At 41.8% G+C, this 22,102-nt stretch overlaps 1 long non-coding RNA gene across 1 annotated transcript; it reads left to right on the plus strand.

Moving 5' to 3' along the window:
• Positions 1-2,502: 2,502 nt before the first annotated feature.
• LOC311601375 lies at positions 2,503-20,116 on the plus strand. The gene is made up of 3 exons (XR_014780557.1): positions 2,503-2,569; positions 6,697-6,997; positions 14,843-20,116. It is a non-coding gene; the product is annotated as an uncharacterized lncRNA (long non-coding RNA).
• The last annotated feature ends 1,986 nt before the right edge of the window (positions 20,117-22,102 follow it).

Raw genomic sequence — 22,102 nt, forward strand, 5'->3', positions numbered from 1 at the left:
CGGTGAGACAGAAGGTGGAGGCAGGAGAATCTCTACAGAGCCTGTCATATGCAGCAGGGAAGGACCAAAGAGACACCTTGTCTCAAAAAAGGTGGAAAGTGAAGATGACATCTCTAACGTTTCCTTGCTTTCCACATGCACCTTCTGACACATGCAGTACCACATGCACACACATGAATGCATACACACATGCAAACTGATAAAGAAACTCACATAATTATGGAAATGTGCTAGCGGAGCTATGGAAAATATGGAAAGCTTCCCACATCCTCTTTTGTTACCATCACTAACACCTAGTGAGAAAGTCTATTCCCCCAAAGAATTGTACTGTAATGACCTATTTCATTTACAAATAGCTCATCCTAACATTTCTGTGCTGTTTCAGGTTAATTTCTTTTTTAAAGATTATTTATTATGTATACAGTGCTCTGTCTGCATTTACACCTACAGGCCAGAAGAGGGCATCAGATCACGTTATAGATGGTTGTGAGCCACTAGGTGGTTGCTGGGAATTGAACTCAGGACCTCAGGATGAGCAGCCAGCGCTTTTAACCTCTGAGCCATCTCTCCAGCCCTTAAGTTAATTTCTAAGACCATTTTTTGAAAAAAAAATTCTTTCATTACCTATGAAGTAATGTAACTTTTGAAGGTATAACTTAAAAATCCATACTGTGAGCTAATACCCATGTTCTACTCCATAGGAAAACATGGACAGCTTCCTAGTTCATTTCTGTAATGCCAACATAGTAATAGACAATCAGAAAAACAGTGTACAAAATAATGCAGTATGGTGTGTCTAACACATGTGCTCTAAAGCTACACTCATCTGCAGAGACGTCTCATACTACTTAGGCAAATAGTGCAGACTTGTAACCAAAACTGAATTCCACTCTCTTCTTTGGTACCATAACCTCTCTCTGCGTTGTTCGAGCAGTGATGTAAAAGGCCCCTTTGGTTGGTGGTTGACTTAGGTATGTACTAGAATCTCAGGATGGTCAGTAAGATGCATCAGCAGACTTGCTGTGGGCGTCAGAGAAAGATTTTCCTTTGTGAACAAGGTAAAGGAACAGTAAAGTGAAACCCTTTTACCAAGAGCCTACAACCTTTGGGAAATGGTGTAAAGGATGTGCTGTTTGGAGCCACAGTTCTTCCCTGGAGGCCGTAAGAAGAGAGATAGAGATATATAGAGACTGATATGGTGAAAGAGGGTGAACCTCTACCTCAAATTTAATTTGGAGACTGTGCTGGATAGTTTTATGGCAACTTGGCACAAGCTAAAGTCATCTGAAAGGGGAGAAGCTTAATTAAGAAAATATAGAGAAAGCCATTGTCAGAAGTTCTAATGGTAGCAGGTCTTGAGGTAGCTTACAGCAAGGATCCAATTACAGCATCACCATAGGCAAGCTATAGAGCATTCCAGAAGCAAAGTATAGATCCCAGGATTCAATGACAAATGTCATTTACAGTGAACCCCCTCCCAAAGGGAAAGAAAATGCCTCCATAAGATTGGGCTATTCACAAGCCCATAGGACAGTTTTAAATTTTTAAAATTTAATTAATTTATTCAGATTACAACTAAATTGTTATCCCATCACCTGTATCCTCCCGTTCCTCCCTCCCTCCTGCCTTCACCCTATTCCCCTCCCCTAGGTCTAAGACCGAAGGGGACTTCTTCCCCCACTATATGGTCACAGGCTATAAAGTCTCATCTTGGTAGCCTGTTTATTCTTTCTTTGAGTGCCATCAGCTCTCCCCACCAAGGGAAAGTGGTCCAAATATGGGGCACCAGAGTTCATGTCAGAGTCAGTCCCTGCTCTCCACATAACTGCGGAAAATAGGTTTCTCTTCAGATCGTATAAATCTTTCGCCTTTTACTAAAAATTTCCGAGGAGAATAGGACATTTTAAAAAATTAGTGATTGATGAAGGAGGACCCAGGCCATTGTGGGTGGTGCCATCCCTGGGCTGGTGGTCCTGGCTTCTTTAAGAAAGCAGGCTGAGCAAGCCATGGGGAGCAAGCCAGTAAACAGCACCCCTCCATGGCCTCTGCATCAGCTCCTGCCTCCAAGTTCCTGTCCTGGCTTCCTTCAATGTGGAAGTTTAAGAAAAATAAATCCTTTCCTTCCCAAGTTTCGTCATGGTGTCTCGTCATAGCACTAGAAGCCCTAACTAAAACAGAGTTCCTGATTGATGATCTCATGTGTATACTAAGAAAATATTAAAATGATATTTAGAAAGAATTTTTTGAAGAAGCCAGCAAGGCCTCCCAAGTTGGTCTAAAAATTTGTCTTGAGAGAGTAAAGAAAGACAAGCTTGGAATTTTAATTGTGAGTCTCTCTCTCTCTCTCTCTCTCTCTCTCTCTCTCTCTCTCTCTCTCTCTCTCTCTCTCTCTCTGTGTGTGTGTGTGTGTGTGTGTGTGTGTGTATGTGTATGTGTGTTTGAGTCTCGGCATGTTCCTTACATAAAGTGAGTGTTTCTGTGTTTTGGGACTTCTGTAGATACCAAAAGAAGAAGCATTAAACCTTTCCTATCCTCTTGACCAAATGAAGAGTACAATGAGACTGCAGGGGTGAGTCTTTTTTAAAAATATGTATTTTTTGTGTGTGTGAGAGACTGTGTGTATATGTGTCTGTGCATTACATACATGCATTGCCCAAGCAAGCTAGGGAGACAGATCTCTTGAGACAGAAGTTACAGATTATTGTCCTCTGCCATGTGTGTTCTGAGATCTGAACCCAGTCCTCTGCAAGAACAGCCTGAGCTCTTAACTCTAGCCCCAAGGGGGTGAGTCTTAAAATCCTATTATCAGTCAAACAAAATGAAGTCATTGGGTGGAGGTTCCAGTTCAGTAATAAAGTGCTCAGCATACAAGGCCTTGGCTTTAATTCCTCTGCACACCCCGCCCCTCCAGAGTAAGACTTTATTACAATTCACCTCTCGTATTTCTGGCTGATGGTGAGCACGCATCATGCTTCATTTAGTTGAATTTAAATTTGTTTAAATGAGGCATTGTGGCACTCTTTGAGGCCTAAAGACTGTAGCTTATAAATAAGGTGAAAATGCTGCTGAGTGTTTTGTTCAAGAGCCCAGTATCAAGTGCCTTGGCCACTGTCAGTAAAGGGGATAAGAGCTGTCTTGATGGAGACTTGCATTTTGATTTCAATATATGCTATACATAAGGTATGGGGGGCATTGACTGACACGCTATCCAAAATATGAGCCTGTAAGGCAGTAGACTGTCAGCGTTCTTTAAATCAAAGTGAGGAACTGTGGGAAAGGCATTATTGTCACTGGAGAGACCAGAGAGCCAGATCACTGGCAGTGGTCCAAGAGTCTGAAAAAATGCTGTGGATAATTCTGTTATTTTGTGTCCCCACCAACAATCAATCAAATAGACAGGCAGACACAACAACAATCAACAAACCAAAACTCCACAATGAGAAGATGTTTGTATGAGGTTTGAACAACTGGACTGACCCTTGGGTCCTTTTCTTATTAGAGATAGCTTAATGTTTTTATGTTGTTGCTCTAATTGCTAGTCTATTACTATGTAGCTCAGGTTGACTTTAAACTTGCAATTTTCTTGGCTTAGCTTCCTGAGTGTTAAAATCACTTGTGTGTGCTGCGGTGCTTAGCATTTGATGCTTCTTTAAGACATATAACCAAACAGTCTCAGGGTAAAATTTTGCCCCTCATCCTAACATTGGTCACACTTTACACTAGGAGAGAGATGATTCATTCTGAGATACACAGGTAGGTCTAAGCCCAAACACACAACCTAAGTTTATTTTAAGGAGGTATCCAATCCAATACTGGTATCCTAATTACTTATTAGCAACTAAAACCTCTGATTTAGGTCAGTTAAATCTATAACAGAGTTTCCGTAGAGGCCAGCCAACATAGCACAAGCTAGAAAGCAGCAGCAGCTCCAAGTACACGCTGACTCTTCAGGCACTGGTCAGTGAGCAACTCAAAGCAAGATAAAAGGGCATCTGGGTATGGTGGGCATCATCTTTGCATCCTTCTCACAGTACTAATTTTAGACAGGAAAAGAGATCCCCACCAAAAATTGCTTTTCATGTCAAGACTGGTGATATTGCACATATATCAAGTTAATGGGGACAATTTATGTCTGATTTGCCCAATGAGGCTGTCTTAGTGTTCCATTGCTGTGAACAGACACCATGAATACAGCAATTCTTATAAAGGAGAGCATTTAATTGGGGCTCACTTACAGTTTCAGAGGTTTAGTCCATTATCATCATGATGGGAAACGTGGTGGCATGCAGGCAGACACGGTGCTGGAGAGGAAGCTGAGAGTTCTACATCTGGATCCACAGGCAGGAGGAAAAGACGGAGACACAGTGGGCCTGGCATGAGCATTTGAAATCTCAAAGCCTGCACCCACTGACGCACTTTGTCCAACAATGTCACACCTACTCCAACAAGGCCACACCTCCTAATAGTGCCACTCCCTATGAGCCTATGGGGGCCATTTTCATTCAAACATTCACTAAGAGGCTTTCTAGGACCACCAGGTCAGGCATCCCAAGATTAGTGAAGTGAGTAAGGAAAGGAGACTTGAGTGAGTTTTTATGGTTGTTAGGAGGTATGCTGAACTGAAGGGGTTCTAAGTAGAAGGAGACTACATGCTTTGAAGCCATGTCAGGTCCCAAAGGGAGGAGAAGGAGAATCTGAACTTTCTGATGAGCTTGCTGTGATGCAAAGCATAGATGGGAAGAACTCTCAGAAACCGGACACTGAACAATGCAATCAGCTTCTCTATTGTTACAGACTGGTAATAATGCTGTGGACGAATAAAAGAGCTTGAGTCCTTGACAAGGTTATTCAACCCCTAAAATGACCATCTCCTGGCACTAAAGAACTCAAATGTCTTTATGGTTGAGGATGTTTTGGGATAAGCTTTTTATTCCTTAGATCCAAAAGAATTCCAAACTGAGAATGTCAAAGGAATTATCACCATGTTTAATATAGTCAGAGAATAGAGAGTGGTTAAGTCTAAGTAACTCTATTGTGGTTCAGTATAAATAGACCTATCAGTGTAATGCATAACAAAATGAATTAAAGAGTGATATATTATGGTAGTATTGACAACACACTTTAAAAGCTTTCATAAAATCTACCAAGTAGGGAGGATACTAGGGATGGGATAACAACTGAGATGTAATATGAATAAATTAATAAAAAATAAAAACTCTACCAAGTACTCCAAATAAAAATACAAAGTAGGAGTAGGAAGTAGCTACTTATCTAAGATGATAGAAATGCTATTATCCTGATTTATTCATTGTGCAATGTGTACATGCACCAAATCATCACTGTACCCGATAAATATGGGCAAATATCATGTTTCAATCAAAAAAGGAAAATTAGATTTTTAAAAGTTAAAAAGAAAGAAAACAAATATTCTAGAGTGAAACTAAAATACTTTCAAGATGGTCAGGAAAGCTGTTATGATTATAATTCCACATATTCTTTCAGAGTCTAATAACTACAGTTAAGGAAGAAAATGATATAGCAAAATAAACACTGAAAGAAGAGTTTTGACTTTTTTGATGTAAATGTGCTCTGAGAAAATTCAAGAGACAGTAATAAATATCAGTAGAATTAATGGAAATGTCAAGACTGAAGGATACAAGATAAACACAGGAGATTTTCTCTGTAGCAGGAATAAATTGGGATATATAGGAATGGGTAAACTATTTCACTCACTAAACTGACTTAAATTATAAAGTACTTCACATGACAGATTCATAGTTTGTGTCTTGGCTGTGTTGGTGGTGTTGTATGTCAACTTGATACAAGCTAGAGTTATCTAGAAAGGGGAAGCCTCAACAGAGAAGACGCCTCCATCAGATTGCCTGCAGGCAACTCTGTGGGACATTTTCTTGTTTAATGATTGGTGTGGGAGGGCCCATTGTAGGTGGTGCCATCCTTGGGCAGGTGGTCCTGGGTTCTATAAGAAAGCAGGCTGAGCAAGCTATGGGGAGCAAGCCAGTAAGCAACACCCCTCCCTGGCCTCTGCATCAGCTCTATCCTCCAGGTCTCTGCCCTGTTTGAGTTCCTGTCCTGACTTCCTTCAAGGATGGACTAATATCTGGAAGTGTCAGCTGAAATAACACTTTTCTTCTCCAAGTTGCTTTTGGTCATAGATAGTAACCTAGCATAGATATCTTAGGCTGTGGGTAGATTTAATTCAAACTCAACTGCATTTCCCATATTTTGTTTTTCTTCTATGTTTGTACTTACGGTGGGCCACAAGGAAACTGCTGTGGGTGAGGTGGCAGACTGAAGGCGAGCAGTATTCACTTTGGAACTCAGGCGCACTCTCTTTCTTGGTGTAAGATAAGCAGCAGGATTTGTAGCCATGCTTGCTTTTTTATGCTTTAGAGATAAGATGCCCCCCTCCCACCGCAGAGGCTCATGCGTTTGAGCTGCAGCTGGTGGCACTGTTTGGGAAGCTGGTATACCTATGATAGGTAGGGTCTAGCTTGAGGAAGTAGCTCTCTGCTGGGTGGGTCATCACCTTCTTTATAACCAGGATCGGCTTCCTGTTCTCTCTGCCCTTTGGCATGCCAAGCTGTGAGCAAACAGCTGCCCAAAGATATTCCTTCTCTGCCTTGATAGATTATATACACCCTCCTAACTTTCCTTCTTTAATTTGCTTCCAATCAGGTGCTAATTTAAAGTAACGAGAAAAGTAACTAATACATCCTTCTTTTGGATTGTCAACATTCGAAAACCAAACCCAAACAAAAAGAAAACTTCTACTTCAATGGGAATGAGAGTTTATTCAAGAGGCAAGTATGAGTGACCATGGCTCAGGAACACAATTAGGTGACTCCAATGTATTAAACATTTGACGAGGCTTTTATAGTAACTAGAATCATTTGTCTTTGGATTTGAAACATCCCAACCTCTTCACATCATTGAAGCTGGAATTAGGCAATCAGCCTTGCAGAAGGTCCAGTGGAAGGTACTGTTCTTCTTTTTTTTGTATCTTTTTTCCTTTTTAAAAATTACTTTTCTTTTTTTACATATAGATTTATATTATTACACATATATACAATAAACTACCTACAGCAAGAAGAACCATGACACAATCAGGAATTATATTAATGTTACATTCTTTGTATTTTGGCTACTTGTATCTGGCAAACTTGAAGAAAACATCTTTCCTATCTTGATGAGTCTAAAATTCTGAACGTAAATCAATATCTATCATATCTCATCTCCATCAACCTAAAAAGATCTATCTAGACCTAAAAACATATTAACCCCTAAACAACTAAGATTAACTGTAAAACTAAACTATCTGGTCTTCAACTCCTTCAGAGACTTGAGAAGGAATAACCTTGATTACCTGAGTATGCCGTGAATGCAGGTTAATAGCTCTCTGAACGAGAAGATGACAGAGACAGTTTGCTACCTGAATAGTCACCCAAAACTCTCTATAACATTGGAGCACCATCTTCAGTCTTCTGGCCTAGTATATCTGACAAACATATTTGTGAGGCAGAAACTATTGAGGACTTCCTTACCTTGTCTTGGCAGATTTTGGCCATCGACTCTGCCTGCATTCAAGCTTGCCCATTTTCAGGCAGAATCCTGTCTGTTGCCAAAATGAGGGCATTTTGCTCAGTGGCTTGCTTGCCACATTTGATGTCATCTCCATAGGAAAGTTCATTGATGATCATCATCCTCTTTGAGGTAGGCTGGGTATTGCCAGGAGTTAACCTGTCTCATTGTCAGTGAATCTTTAAAATACTAAAAACATCTTTAAATGCCATATTCTGTAGGTCTCTGAGGTTTTTGAAGACATTATCTAACTATTTTACCTTATATATTTATAGGATTATATATATATATATATATATATATATATATATATATATCACCTAGGATGTATATTCTTATGATATAAATAGATTAGTAATTTATATGACCATGACTTGATCAACCAACAATTAACTTGTGTAACTTATTTATCCTAAATAGCCTGCAACAGCACTTTCAAAGTATTGGAAGTAAACCTTGTATTATAATTGAGTTGTATGGTTACAATACCTCATATTAGAATATAAATAAACACACACACACATGTTTGTGTGAAGAATAATCTTACATTTGAATTCTATACAATATATCAAAATTAAACTTATTTTTTGCATCAATATACAAATTCTATACCAGTGGATTAAAAATTATCTTTAAAAATAATCTTGTGAGAAACAATTAAGACCTTAAGTTGAGGACTAGATTCAATAATCTACTTTTTGTCCTATCATCTCTATATATTTCTATATTCCACCTTCTTTCTTTTCAACCCCTATCTCCAAACCTAAGAAAGAAAGATAAAGGAAAAGAGAGACATCCCTGAGTCCAGTCTCTCTTTCTCTCTGACTAAGGCCAATAATAACTTATAACCAACTCCCAATGAAAATAACCCTCTATAGCCCAAGAAAGCAACCAAAGCCCTGTCCAACTCCCCTTAAGGGAAACGCAAGGTGCTGTTCTTTTCAGGAGCTTTTGCTAACAGACTCTTCACCTCTGAGCCAGGGGTATGAGTTTATCTGACTCAAAATGTCTTGGTGTACATAAGATACTGATACCATCAAGATCAGAAGAAAAAAAGAGAGAGAATGGTTTCAGAGTTCAGTCCACCTTCAGGGGGTACCCACGTGCACTTGTGGGTTACAGCGATCTTGTCATGTCTGTCTTCAGCTTATCTTCCTATTTGCATGTTGGACTGTGAAACTCCAGCATCAGGCATATGTGCCAGCGTTTGAGAGATGGATTATCCAGCTGACACAACTGTGTAAAGTAAAAAGTGTCTGTTACACATGCTTTAAAACATTATACACAGGTGGACCTGGTGGTAGATGACTGTAATCCCAGCACTCAGGAGGCTGAGGCAGGAAGATCATGAGTTCAAAAGGAGCCCGAGCTACATAGTGAGATCCTGTCTCAAAAATTATGCACACACCTACACATTCACATATACAGAGAGAGACAGAAAGACAGAGATAAGAGAAAGAGTGGTTCTACTACTCAGACTGAAGCCTAACTTACACACTTAAAAACAAGCTTTTTATATTTAGTCTAAGTGGAGAAAGAGGCTGATAGTGAGGAATAAGGATGAATAAGAACAAAGTAAAAGGACATATACGTACAGAGATGCCATAATAGAGCCTATTATCTTGTGTGGTGGTTTGAATAGGAATGGGCCCATAGGCTCATATATTCGAATGCTTGGCCATCAGGGCGTAGCACCACTTGAGTAGGTTTAAGAGGTGTGGCCTTGGTGGAGGAAGTGTGTCACTGGGGATGGGTTTTGGAGTTTCCAAAGTTCAAGCCAGGCTCACTGGCTCTCTTTTCCTGCTGCTTTCTGATTCAGGTATAGAACTCTCAGTTACCATGTTTGCCTGCATGCCACCACGCTCCCCACCATGAGGATACTTGATTAAACCTCTGAAACTGGGGCTGGAGAGATGGCTCAGAGGTTAAGCGCACTGACTGCTCTTCCAGAGGTCCTGAGTTCAATTCCCAGCAACCGCATTGGTGGCTCACAACCATCTATAATGTGATCTGATGCCCCCTTCTGGCCTGTAGGTGTACATGCAAGCATAACACTGTATACATAATAAATAAATCTAAAACCAAAAAACAACAGCAACAAAAACCTCTGAAACTGTAAGCAAGCTCCAATTAAATGTTTTCTTTTTATAAGAGTTGCCATGGTCATGACATTTTTCAAAGCAATAAAGCACTGGCTAAGACACTTTGCACCTACTAACTTAGAAAATAAATAAAATGAGGCCGACTTGCAGTATTTATCAAGTTGTTATGCTATAAGCTGAGTTTAGTCTCTAACAAGGGAAAATAGTTTTACATGGACAAAATATATAAAATACTGATTTTTCTATTTATATAGAAAGTACATATAGTAATATATATATATAAGGGCATATATATTAAATTATAAGTAATAAAGGATAGTTTTGGGGCAGATGAGCTGTGGAACTGGTGGAACCAGCCTGGAGCAAGAGTGAGTTCAAGACATGTCCAAAACCCAAAATCTCATCTTGAGGAGAGCAGGAGGAGGGATTGCGCTCTTCCTGTTCCGGGCCGCCATACACTGGCTCATGTAGGCTTGCAAGCCCCACCTCTACTACCCTTGAGGCAGTCATATAGGCTGGTGAACAGGTTTCAGGCTAAAACTTCTTATTTCCTAATAAGGACATGTCCAGCTAGTACCTGGAATTCCTCTCCCTACAAATGAAGCATTCCCAGCACCAGCCAATGATGTACATTCACCACCCCAAGCCCCTACCCACTTTACTAAAGTTTATACAGACCTTATCCCTCTGAATAAAGAAGAGCTGTTTCTCAAAGACGGCTCCTGCCCTCCACTATGGCAGACTGAGATCCTGCTAGCCCACTTGCCCAGAGAAGGTTCACTCCTTCAAGTTCAGCATCTGTGCACAATGGTGCCTGGATGCCCTGAGGGAAGAAGTGAAGCCCAGACTCACAGATAGCAACCCTTGAGAAGTAGGAAATATATGAGTTGAGCCTCATGTTTTTGATACCTATTATCTAGACCATGGATCAGAGAGGAGGAACCCAAATAAAAGCTGGAAAGTGCCACAACTTTAGGAAGATGGTAGAGAATCTGCAGCAAGCACAGTGAGTAGGTTTTTTGCCAGGTGTAGTATGAAATGGAAATCATGTATATGTAGAAGGAACTCCAGGGACTTGCAGAGGATGCCCTTGATTACTGATGGTTCTCTATGGTACTTATGGATCTAGGAACTTGAGGAAAATTCCCAAGGCTAAGGAATTAGCCACACAGAATGGATAGAAACCCAGATATGGAAATAGTATCTATTATTTTCAGCCAGACTGCTAAAACCTTACAGTCCATGAAAAGAGGGAGAGAGAGAGAGGAAGAGAGAGAGAGAGAGAGAGAGAGAGAGAGAGAGAGAGAGAGAGAGAGAGAGAAGAGAAGAGGAGAGGAGAGAAGAGAAGAGGAGAGAAGAGAAGAGAAGAGAAGTGAAGAGAAGAGAAGAGAAAAGAAGAAGAGATTGAAAGAAGGCCTTGCCCAAGTAGTGGACAATAGACTATACAGTGATTTGTTGTTATCCTTAGCCATAGGAGTCAAATTCTTGGTCTCACACATGGTAGCTAGACAAGTATTCCACCACTGAGCTAGCATCTTTGAGATGTTTCAGCTAAGTTTCCCTTGCTGACCCCAAATTTACACCCCTCCTGCCTCAGTCTCCCAAATAGTCAGGATTACAGGTGTGTACTATCATGCCCAATCAAAGGGTACTGTTTACTCATCTGAAAGCCCTTTAAAGAATGAAGCTAAAGGATTCCACCAGTTCCATGGAATTAGTTGTCTTAAAAACAAAGTTCGCCAGGTGGTAGTGGTGCATGCCTTTAATCCCAGCACTTGGGAGGCAGAGGCAGGTGGATTGCTGTGAGTTCGAGGCCAGCCTGGTCTACAAAGTGAGTCCAGAATAGACAAGGCTACACAGAGAAACCAAGTCTTGAAAAACTAACCCCCCCAAAAACCCCAAAGCCTCCAAAATTCAACAATATCTGTAATGTCCTAAAAATTGAAATTTGATATTATTGGGCATCTAGTCAAAATTATTGTGCATAAAACTAAAGCAAAGCAAAACAGAACAAAACAAAAACTCAAACAAACCATGAGGCAATATGTCTGTCAAACCTAACCCTAAAGATAACCACACTAAAATACAGAGACTGATGCACCAACCAAGGACCATGCATGGTGAGGACCTAGACCCCCCCCCCCTGCTCAGATGTAGTAGATAGGCAGCACAGTCTCCTTGTGGGTCCCATAATATGGGGAGTAGGGGCTACCTCTGACATGGACTCTTCCCCTCCCCCATGTTGACCATTTCCCTCTGGTGGTGCGGCCTTGCCAGGCCACAGAGGAAAAGAATACAGACAGTCCAGATGAGACATAATAGGCTGAGGTCAGATGTTAGCAGGGGGGAGGGGGGAGGGGGGAGGGCTCCTCCTTTCTGAGGACTAAGGGAGGGAAGAAGAGGGTATGAGGGAGAAGGGAGGGATTGGGAGGTGATGAGAGAGGGGGCTATAATCAGGATATAAAGTGAACAAATTAAAAATACAAAGTGAGTCCAGGACAGCTAAGACTACACAAAGAAACCTCGTCTCGAAAAACAAAAAACAACGAGAGAGAGAGAGAGAGAGAGAGAGAGACATGAAGTCTCAGCATTTGGGATGCTGAGGTGGAAGGATTATTTGGGCTCAGGAGTTCAAGACAACAAAGTGATAGACCCTGTCTTAGAAAAAAGGGGGGGGGGCAAAGCCAAGTGTGGTTGCACACCTGTCATCCTAGCATTTGAGAGGCTGAAGTAGGAGGGTTGCCATGAGTTTAAGGGCAGTTTGAATGAACTACACAGTGAGTTCTAGGCTGGCCTGGACTAAATATGAGATTCTATCTCAGAACAACAGAAAGGAAAGAAAGAAAGAAAAGTGAAAATGAACAAAGGATTAAATAGACATTTTCCCTGGCCCAACCTGTGGGGTTCGACTAAAACACGGGAGGGAGGTCACCTGTTGAAAAATGCAAGACACAAAGAAGGAGAGCAAGTTTGATTGATCAAACTCTCAAATTTTATTAGTCAGGCAGCAGCTTTTATAAGTCAGAAGGCAGGGAAGCATATTGTTATATCAACCCAGCTGCAGGCTTTTTTCAAAACAGGGAATTCCAGGCAGGGTCATAATGGCCTGCCACACAGGGTATCTGACTCCCTCTTTGTCTAGTCTAACTGCTAAACCATAACAGAGTTCCTCCATCTCTATCTGTCTTTAATCTAACTGCTGACCCACAACAGGGTCAGCTAGTTTCTGGTGAAAGGCAAGCTCTAGGAAAAACAGAGACTTAAAGGTACAGGCTCTGACAAGATGGCTGAACATTGGCCATATGGCCTATTGTCCCCAACATTTCCCAAAGATATTGCTATAAGTAATATTGTCAACTTGACAGGTACTAGAATTGCTTAAAAGGCAAGCTCTCTGAACACATCTTTGAGCCAATTACCTGGATTAGGTTAAGCAAGGTGGGAAGACTCATTTTAAGGGTGGATGACATTATTCTGTGGGCTAAGATTCTGGGCTGAATTATAAAGGAGAAAAGGAGCTAAGAATGAACATTTATCTCCTGCTTCCTGTTTATGGATGCAGTTGATGAGTTGTCTCAAGCCCTGCTGCCAAGCTCCATCCCATAATGGGCTATACTTCAAACTGCAAGCCAAAACAAACCCCTTTGTCCTTAAGTTGCTTTTATCTGGCATTTTGTCACAGCAGTGAAACAAATATCCAATATGGATGTTATAAGTGTTCAATAGACAAATGAAAATGTCCTCAACACCACTAATTATCACACAGACTGAAGCACTAAGAAAAGAGGGACCTTAGGCCCCCTACACACATATAGCAGATGTGCATCTTGTGCTTCTTATGGGTTCCTTAACAATGGGAGTAGGGGTTGTCTCTGACTCTGTTGCCTGCTGCAACTTGCTGTATCAGTGTGGGTTGGTACACATGGGGAGCTCCCCTTCTCTGAGTAGAGTAGGAGGGGGGATAGGAGAAGGGAGTGTGAGGATGGGAATAGGAGGAGAGGAGAGAGGTGGGCTTCGGTTAAAGAAAAAAAAACATTAAAAAGAAACAAATTGTAAAGAATATAAATATAAAGAAATAAAAATTAAAAACACAACAAGTAGCCAGGTTGTGGTGGTACACATCTTTAATCCTAGCACTCGGGAGGCAGAGGGAGGAGTCTCTGTGAGTTCAAGGTCAGCCTGGTCTACAGAGTGAGTTCCAGGACAGCCGCAGCTTCGCAGAGAAACCCTGTCTTGAAAGCACGAGCGCACACACACACACACACACACACACACACACACACACACACACACACACACGCCACAGCAAGTTAGCACTTCACACCCACTGTCACAAAAACAAAGTGACAAGTGATGGTCAGTATGTAAATAAGGGTAACTGTGTAGTTGGCGTGACTCTAAAATGAAGGAAATAGTAAGACGCTCTTGAGAATGTGCCTGTTCATGTTATAAACATTTACAATAGCCACTATCAGGAAGCAACCCAAATGTCCCTTGACAGCTGTGGTATACAAAGACAGATAAAGTGTGGTGAAAACATACAATGAAATTCTATTTAGTTTTATAAGAAAGGAAACTCTGCGCTTGGGGAGACAAGTCAAGTGCTGGCCATGTATACATGAAGATCTGAGTTTGATGCCCAGAACTCATGTGAAAGGTTGGGCTTGGTGGTGTGTGCTTAGAATCCTAGCACTGGGGATGTGGACACAAGCATAATCCTAGAGCTCAATGCCCAGCCAGCCTAGCCTAATTTGCAAGCCATGGGTTCTTTTTTCCCCATTTATTTATTTATTTAATTACTTTACAGCCTAATCCCAGCCCTCTCTCTCCTTTTCTCCCAGTCCCACCCTCATGTCCCCTCCCCCATTTCCCCTCTCCTTCTCAGAGAAGGGGAGGTCTCCCCAAGGGGTACCAACCCACCCTGGCACCTCAAGTCACAGTAGCACTAAGGGAGTCCTGTCCCACTGGGGTCTGACAAGGCAGCCCAGCTAGGGGAAAGGGATCCAAAGGCAGGCAAGAGAGCCAGAGACAGCCCCTGCTCCTAGTATTACGGAACCCAAATATTGAGGTTCTAGTGAGAGACCTTGTATCAAAAATTAATGTGGGTTTTTTCTTTTTGGTTATTACTTATTTGTATCCAGATTAATGCCCGTGTGGAGCTTCCATCTTGCAACTTCGCTGACCTTCCTCCTGACCCTTGCACGACCTGCCGTGACAGCGAGTAGCCAGTAGCCTGCTCCTGACTCTTCCTCCTGAGGCTCTGGAAGCAGAAGGTAGCTCGACTTTCCTGCAGCGGAGCTGGGCATCGCAGCTATGAAGTCTATGCTGATCATCTATCTGCTGGGGTTTGTGTTGACCTTGCTGTCCATCTTCGTCAGACTGATGGAGGCACTGTGGGGCTCATCGGAGTTCCCACTGTCTGGAAGCTCTGAGATCCCGAGAGGTCTACTAGCCAACACAGAGCCTCCCAAGGGCCCTCCAGACAGCACGTCTAGAGGAAAGCAATAAAACCTCCCTCTGGGCGTCAGCCACACTGTGGTACACTAATGTCAGCACGGCCAATCATGTACTCCATTTTCTAATAGGCAGCATCAGTGTCTCTAAAGAACTGTTACCAGGCCTAGTAGGGTCTTTTGGAATGTTCCTTACCCTGGAAAAGTGCCTGCTTAGCATAGAGGTATAGGTGGGTTGTCTGTGACTGCTGGACGGAGTAATCCCACTCTCCTGCCCATTGCTTCCTCTACAGCATGGCTCTGAGATGGAAATGTATTTGACATTAAGTCTCTTCCTTAGAGCTGTTTGGATGAGAGAGAGAGAGAGAGAGAGAGAGAGAGAGAGAGAGAGAGAGAGAGAGAGAGAGAGAGAGAGACAGAGAGAGAGAGAGAGATCAAATGCCCAGGTCTCAGTCCCAGCTATACATCAAGTTCTTCCTCCAGCGTAGTGCGCATTTGTTTATAAAGTCTAAACAGGGCTGTGGTATGATCAGGCCAGCTCAGCATATAGATGTTGCAGCCACGGTGTGGCATAAGTTAACTTTTAAAATGCAATAAGTATGAATATATGTATATATATTAAAAAATAAGGTGGGCCTAGAGAGATGGTTTAGTAGATAAGTGATTGTCACCAAGTATGAGGTCTTCTGTTTGGATCCCCAGTACCTTCATATGGTGGGTGGGCATGGTGGCCTGCATGCAATCCCAGTGCTGGAAAGGTAGACAGGGGGCTGGAGAGATGGCTCAGAGGTTAAGAGCACTGCCTGTTCTTCCAAAGGTCCTGAGTTCAATTCCCAGCAACCACATGGTGGCTCACAACCATCTATAATGAGATCTAGTGTTCTCTTCTGGTGTGCAGGCATGCATACAGGCAGAATACGGTATACATAATAAATAAATAAATCTTTAAAAAGGAAAGGTAGAGAGAAAGAGGATCCCTGGAGCAAGCCACTTAGCTAGAACAGTCATACCATTGAGCTCTGGGTTCAATTGAGGGGCCTTGCCTAAATAAATGAGGCAAGTAGCAATCAGGAAAGACTTCTGATATGTGCATACATGTGCACACACACACTCTCAAGAATATCATATACATATGTTCATACACAACAAAAATGTGGCAATTGAGGAAGATACCCAATGTCAACCTTTGATCTCTGCACTCATTGGCGCACACATAACATACCTGTACACATACGAACATGTATACCCACAGCACTCACATGCACACATGTGTATACACACAACACACACACACACACACGCACACCTGTACGCACACCCGCACACACACAGACACAGAAACACTGACATATGCTCTAATATGGATAAACCTTGAGGATAGGAAGATAACTGAAATAAGCCAGTCACAAAAGGCAAGCAGTATATGCTTCCACTTACGCAGGATGTCCAAGTAGTCAAATGTACTACAATTGAAAATAGCATGGCTGATGCCAGAGCTTGGGAGGAGGGGGAGTTGTAAATGCATATAGGATTTAAAGTCAGCAAGATTTAAATGAAAGAAAAAGGACCATCAACATGAGAGGGGCCTGAAGGGAGGGGAAGCATTGAAGGAAGATGACAGGAAAGGGGATGGAAGAAGTAAAGGGGAGGGGAAATGAAGGATATAATTATATTTTAATTAAAAACATATTTTTAAAAAGTTCCAGAGAAGCTGAGCCAAGGCTACACAGAGAAACCGTATCTCAAACAAACAAACAAACAAACGAAAAAACCAAAAAACAAACAAAAAAACCCTAACAAAACAAAACAAAACTAAAAACCATACCAAGCAAGCAAACAAACAAAAAAAGTCCCAGAGCTGTATTTAACAACATGAATACACTATAGCCACTGAATTACATATTTAAAATGGACAAGGTTGACAAGTTTTATGTGTTTGTAAAAGCTTTTTGAAATAAAGTCTTATTCTGTAACCCAGGCTGGTCTGGAACTCACTATGTAGCCCAGGCTAGCCTCAAACACATGGCAATTCTGTGCTTCAGCCTCCTGAATGAGTGCTGGGATTGCAGGTGTTAGCTACCACACATGACTTACACGAGATTTTTATTACAGTGGAAACATAACCTGAACCACCAGGAGTATGCAAATACATTTTCCAACAAGAATGCTCATTGTAGAAGAGAGCGGCAACAAGCCTAATGCACAATTTAAGAAACTGTTAAATAAATTCTAATGCATTCCTATTCCAAAATGATATACAAAAGCTATAATGCATAAAACCGTAGCTTGCTAAAGCAAACATAATAGTGTAGTGTTATGTTTACAACATGCAGTAGGAAAAAATGTACGGAAATGGCACAAAGATGAAAGTGTATGTTTGAATGTTCCTGTGATGTTCTGTTTAGTGTTGCTACGGCAAAATATCCAAGGCTGGCTACTTTATAAAAAAAAAAGAGATTTGTTATCTTACAGTTCTGGAGATTCAAAAGCCAAGTGCCAGCATCTGTTTGGCTCTGCTGAAGGCCTCCAGGAAGATGATATCACAACAGTGAGAATTCACATGACAGATCACATGATGAGACAAGAAGCAAGATACGGCCAAACGTCCTTTATGCCAGGAAACTCTCTTCACATAAACCTTTATGAAACACACTTAAGGTATAGAGTATAGTATAGTATAGTATAGTATAGTATAGTATAGTATAGTATAGTGTAGTGTAGTGTAGTGTAGTGTGGTATAGTATGGTATAGTATAGTATAGTGTAGTATAGTGTAGTGTAGTGTAGTATAAGATATGACACAGATAAGTTAAAGTATATATTATGACCCCTAAAGCAATATTGTTTTTGTCAGGATTCTATTGCTGTGAAGAGACACCATGACCACAGCATCTCTTATAAAGGAAAACATTTAATTAGGGCTGGTTTACAGTTTCAGAGGTTTAGTCATCATCACGGCGGGAAGCATGGCAGCACACAGGCAGACAATGGAGCTGGAGAAGGAGCTGAGAGTTTTACATCTGGATCCACAGGCAGCAGGAAGATCTGAGAGACAGAGCGCATGCCTAGAGTTTCTGAGACCTCAAAGCCGTGATCCCAAGACAGCAGAAAGAGATTGTGTGTCACAATGGGCATAGCTTGAGTGCCTGAAACCTCAAAGCCCACCTCCACAGTGACACATTTCCTCTAACAAGGCCACATCTTCTAATAGTGCCACTGCCTATGGCCAAACATTCAAACACATGAGTGGGTGGGGGCCAAATGTATTCAAATTACCACAAATGTCTTATAAAAAAAAGATACTATGGCTTAAAAATACATAAAAGGAAAAAGGTGGAATTATTTAAAAATGAGTTTGTAAGGCAGCAGGATGGCTTAGCAGGTAAAGACGCTTCTCTACCAAGCCTCATAACCTGATTTTAATCCTCTAGCCCTACACGGTAGGGAAAACTTTTGCAAGTTGTCTTCTGAGCATCACACACACACACACACACACACACACACACACACACACACACACACACACACACATTTTATTTAGACTATCTGGGAGGTTGCTCTACAGGACTTCTGAGAGGTGTCTTTATGAGGAGAAACTTAGAAGAGGAAAGATAACAGTAAATTGAAACTAATTATTGACAGTTGAAAATGGAACTCAGTGTTAAGAGCTGAGTGAGGTGATGAGGCTGTGGGTGAGGCTGTGAGCTCTGTTCCCAGAACTGCAAACCAAAACTGAAAGAAATAGTTCTTGTGTTGGCAAATCATGGTTGTCAACTGGACTCCAACCAGAGTCCACTAAAATCTAAGTACTTGGAGGTACCTGTGAGGGGAGATTGATTGGATCACTTCAGGTGAGAAGACACACCCCAAATCTGGAACATTCGACGTGGAAAACCTGGGCCTAAATCTGGGCCGCACATTTTGATGGCAGTCCACATTAAAGGGGCATGGATGAAGGAAGCTGTTCCTTTTTGCCTGCGTTCCCTCACTGTCACTACAAAGTGCATCCATACTGTTGCCAGGGCATCCCTTCACTGGTGTTAGAGGCTTCTTCCAGGTTCCAATGTAAACTGGGTCTCTAGGAATTCCCTAGTTCTCTGACAGCAGATTAGGAATACTGTGGCATCTAGTTTCCTGGTGTGGACAGCTGCTGATTCTTGGGCTTTCCATCAGGAGACAATGATTGTTAGACTGCCCAGACCACAGCCCATAAGCCACTCTCACAATTCCCACTCATTCTATCAGGTCTGTTCCTTCAGAGAACCCTGACTGATATGGTTTTCTTTTCTCTAAAATCCATTATAAACTCTCTTTATTCTTGGTTACCCCATTGGCTGATTCAGTGGCCCATTTACTCACTGGTTTGATCTTGGTCTTTCCCCTAGAGAAGCCTGATTCTCTATTATCATGTCCTGCTTAATAGATCACCATACCTACCCATTTATAGTCAGAATTTACAAGGTGGCATGGGTTATAGATTTCAAGGCCAGCCTGGGATATGTAGCCAATGCCTGTACCAAAGAACAAAATGGCTAGGTATGGTTGTACACAATTGTAATGCCAACACTTTGGAGGCAGAAGCAGAAATAACGAAAGTCTGACGCTAGTCTGGACTACATTGCAAGATCTTGTCCAAAAAATAAAATTGAATGGTTATCATAGGCGATTTCTCAGCCAGCTTCTCTTTATTGTGGGAGGGTTGCATGAATCAGGTTCTTATCTACATCCCTCATTCCAAGGAGACATCAAACTACGCATCTTAGCCTTCTTAGTATACAGCTCCAGGCATAACACCACTTAGCTGCATTCTGGAATTGGCTTCTCCATAGTAGAGTAACCTATGAGCAGGAGTGATCTGGCCCCTATGTTTTGGTATCACCCTATGGGATTAAGGATGTGTGTGTGTGGGGGGGGGGATGGGCAGACATTCTGTGTTTGCTTATGCCATCTATGTAAGTAATAAACTGTGTTTATCCACTTCAGCTTGTTGTCACCTTACTGGCCAAATCTCTGACAGAGTGACCAGCCAGCCTTGCAGCTGTTTCTACTCAGAGACTTTCTTAAGCTCCTGAAAATTCTTCCCTGTTCCACTGTGTAACAGCATCACTTCTACCACCTCCTGACAGTCATGGACAATGGAGCAAGTTCTGATGGAGACATTTCTTGCCTCAGCTCCCTGGGTGCAAGGATATCAGAATGTGTAAGTGCTAGGCACAACCTGCAGTTTGTATGAATGTTCTTTGTTCCATTGGTTAGAATGGTAATATCAGGCCGTTGCTCCCCAGGGGACATTTGGCAATATCTTAGAGACATGTTTTTGGGGGCGATATTGGTGTTTGAACCCAGAGAGTCATGAAAATTAGGTAAATGTTCTACCAGTGAAGCACAGACCTTATATCTGGAGAAAGTTTTGCTCATCACAATTAGGAGGATTGTGTAGTGGAGCCTAGTAGATAGAAGTCCCAGGTAGCTGCCAAAGCCACAAAAATTTTAGCCCAAGTAGCAATAGCTGCAAGATAAAGAAAACTTTAGGCTGAATTAAGCTCACTCAGGTCCCGGACATTAGCCTTAGAATGTCTTCCAAACACAAAGTTCCTTGATGTGTCACCAGTAGTGATGGTAAAGGTGGCTCTTTCATGCTTATGTGCCTTTGCTTTGGAACTCGTGTAATTCTTTCTGAGGACATGCATGATATAAAATTTTTGACTCAATGAATGTACTGTATTCTAAAGAATGAGATACTATATTGACAGTTGTTGATGCTTTAGTTGTCCTTCAAAAGACAAGTTGGCTATTCTGTGCATGTGTGCGTGAGAACATGCACACACACCACATACACGTTCTTATGCGCACACACAACACCAACTTTCATAGTGATAGTATGTGGTACGGACTCTGTAGAGCTCGTCAGTACAGGCTAATTCTTGTATCTTCTTTGCTATATGGGAAATCCTTTGGGCTAATTTAACTTTAAGTGATATTACATACCAAAACTGATCATATACTCTGTTAAGAATTCAGATTATAGCTCACTGGCTCACGCTTAAGAAAGACAAAAATATATCATGCTTTTTGCTGTAAAACCAAACTTCTGGTACACCTAGAATGTAAGTGGCACATGGTGGACACTTGTCACTGTCTTAGTTAGGGTTTTATTACTGTGAAGAGACACTATGGCCATGACAACTCTTTTTTTTTTCTCTCTTTTATTTAAATAATTTATTCAGATAACTCTTTTTCAAGACAGGGGTTCTCTGTGTAGCCCTGGATGTCCTGGATCTCACTTTGTAGACCAGGCTGGCCTCAAACTCACAGAGATCTGGCTGCCTCTGCCTCCCCAGTGCTGGGATTACAGGTGTGCGCCACCACTGCCCAGATCATGGCAGCTCTTATAAAGGAAGATGTTTAACTGGGGCTGGCTTACAGTTCAGAGGTTTAGTTTTATTATCATCATGGTGGGAACCATGGCAACATACAGGTAGACATGGTGCTGGAGAGGAAGCTAAGAGTTCTACATCTGGATTGTCAGGTAGCAGGGAAAAAACACTGGGCCTGACTTGAGCATCTGAAAGCTCAAAGCCCACATCCAAAGTGACATACTTCCTCCAACAAGGCGACACCTTGTAATAGTGCCACCACCTATTGGCATATGGACACCATTTTCATTCAAACTGCCACAGTCACCAAATGATCAGTAACAGTAAAGGAAGGCATATTGGCCTTACTTGCTGGTAGTCTGGAAATTCAGACTATCAGTAACTAAGACTAGCCTAGGCAAGTATAAGTCCATTCTGTTAGCCCCATATTTACTCCCCAAAGAGGTGTCTCCCAATTTTAAGTTGTATTGCAAAGTTATAGTACTCAAAACAGTATCACATTAGCACAAGGCCATACACATAGACCAGTGGAATAGAATGAAGGATTTAGAAACAAACTCATGGACTTGTCC

This window comes from Acomys minous, assembly GCF_964271855.1.
Source record: "Acomys minous genome assembly, chromosome: 7".
NCBI classification, from domain to species: domain Eukaryota; kingdom Metazoa; phylum Chordata; class Mammalia; order Rodentia; family Muridae; genus Acomys; species Acomys minous.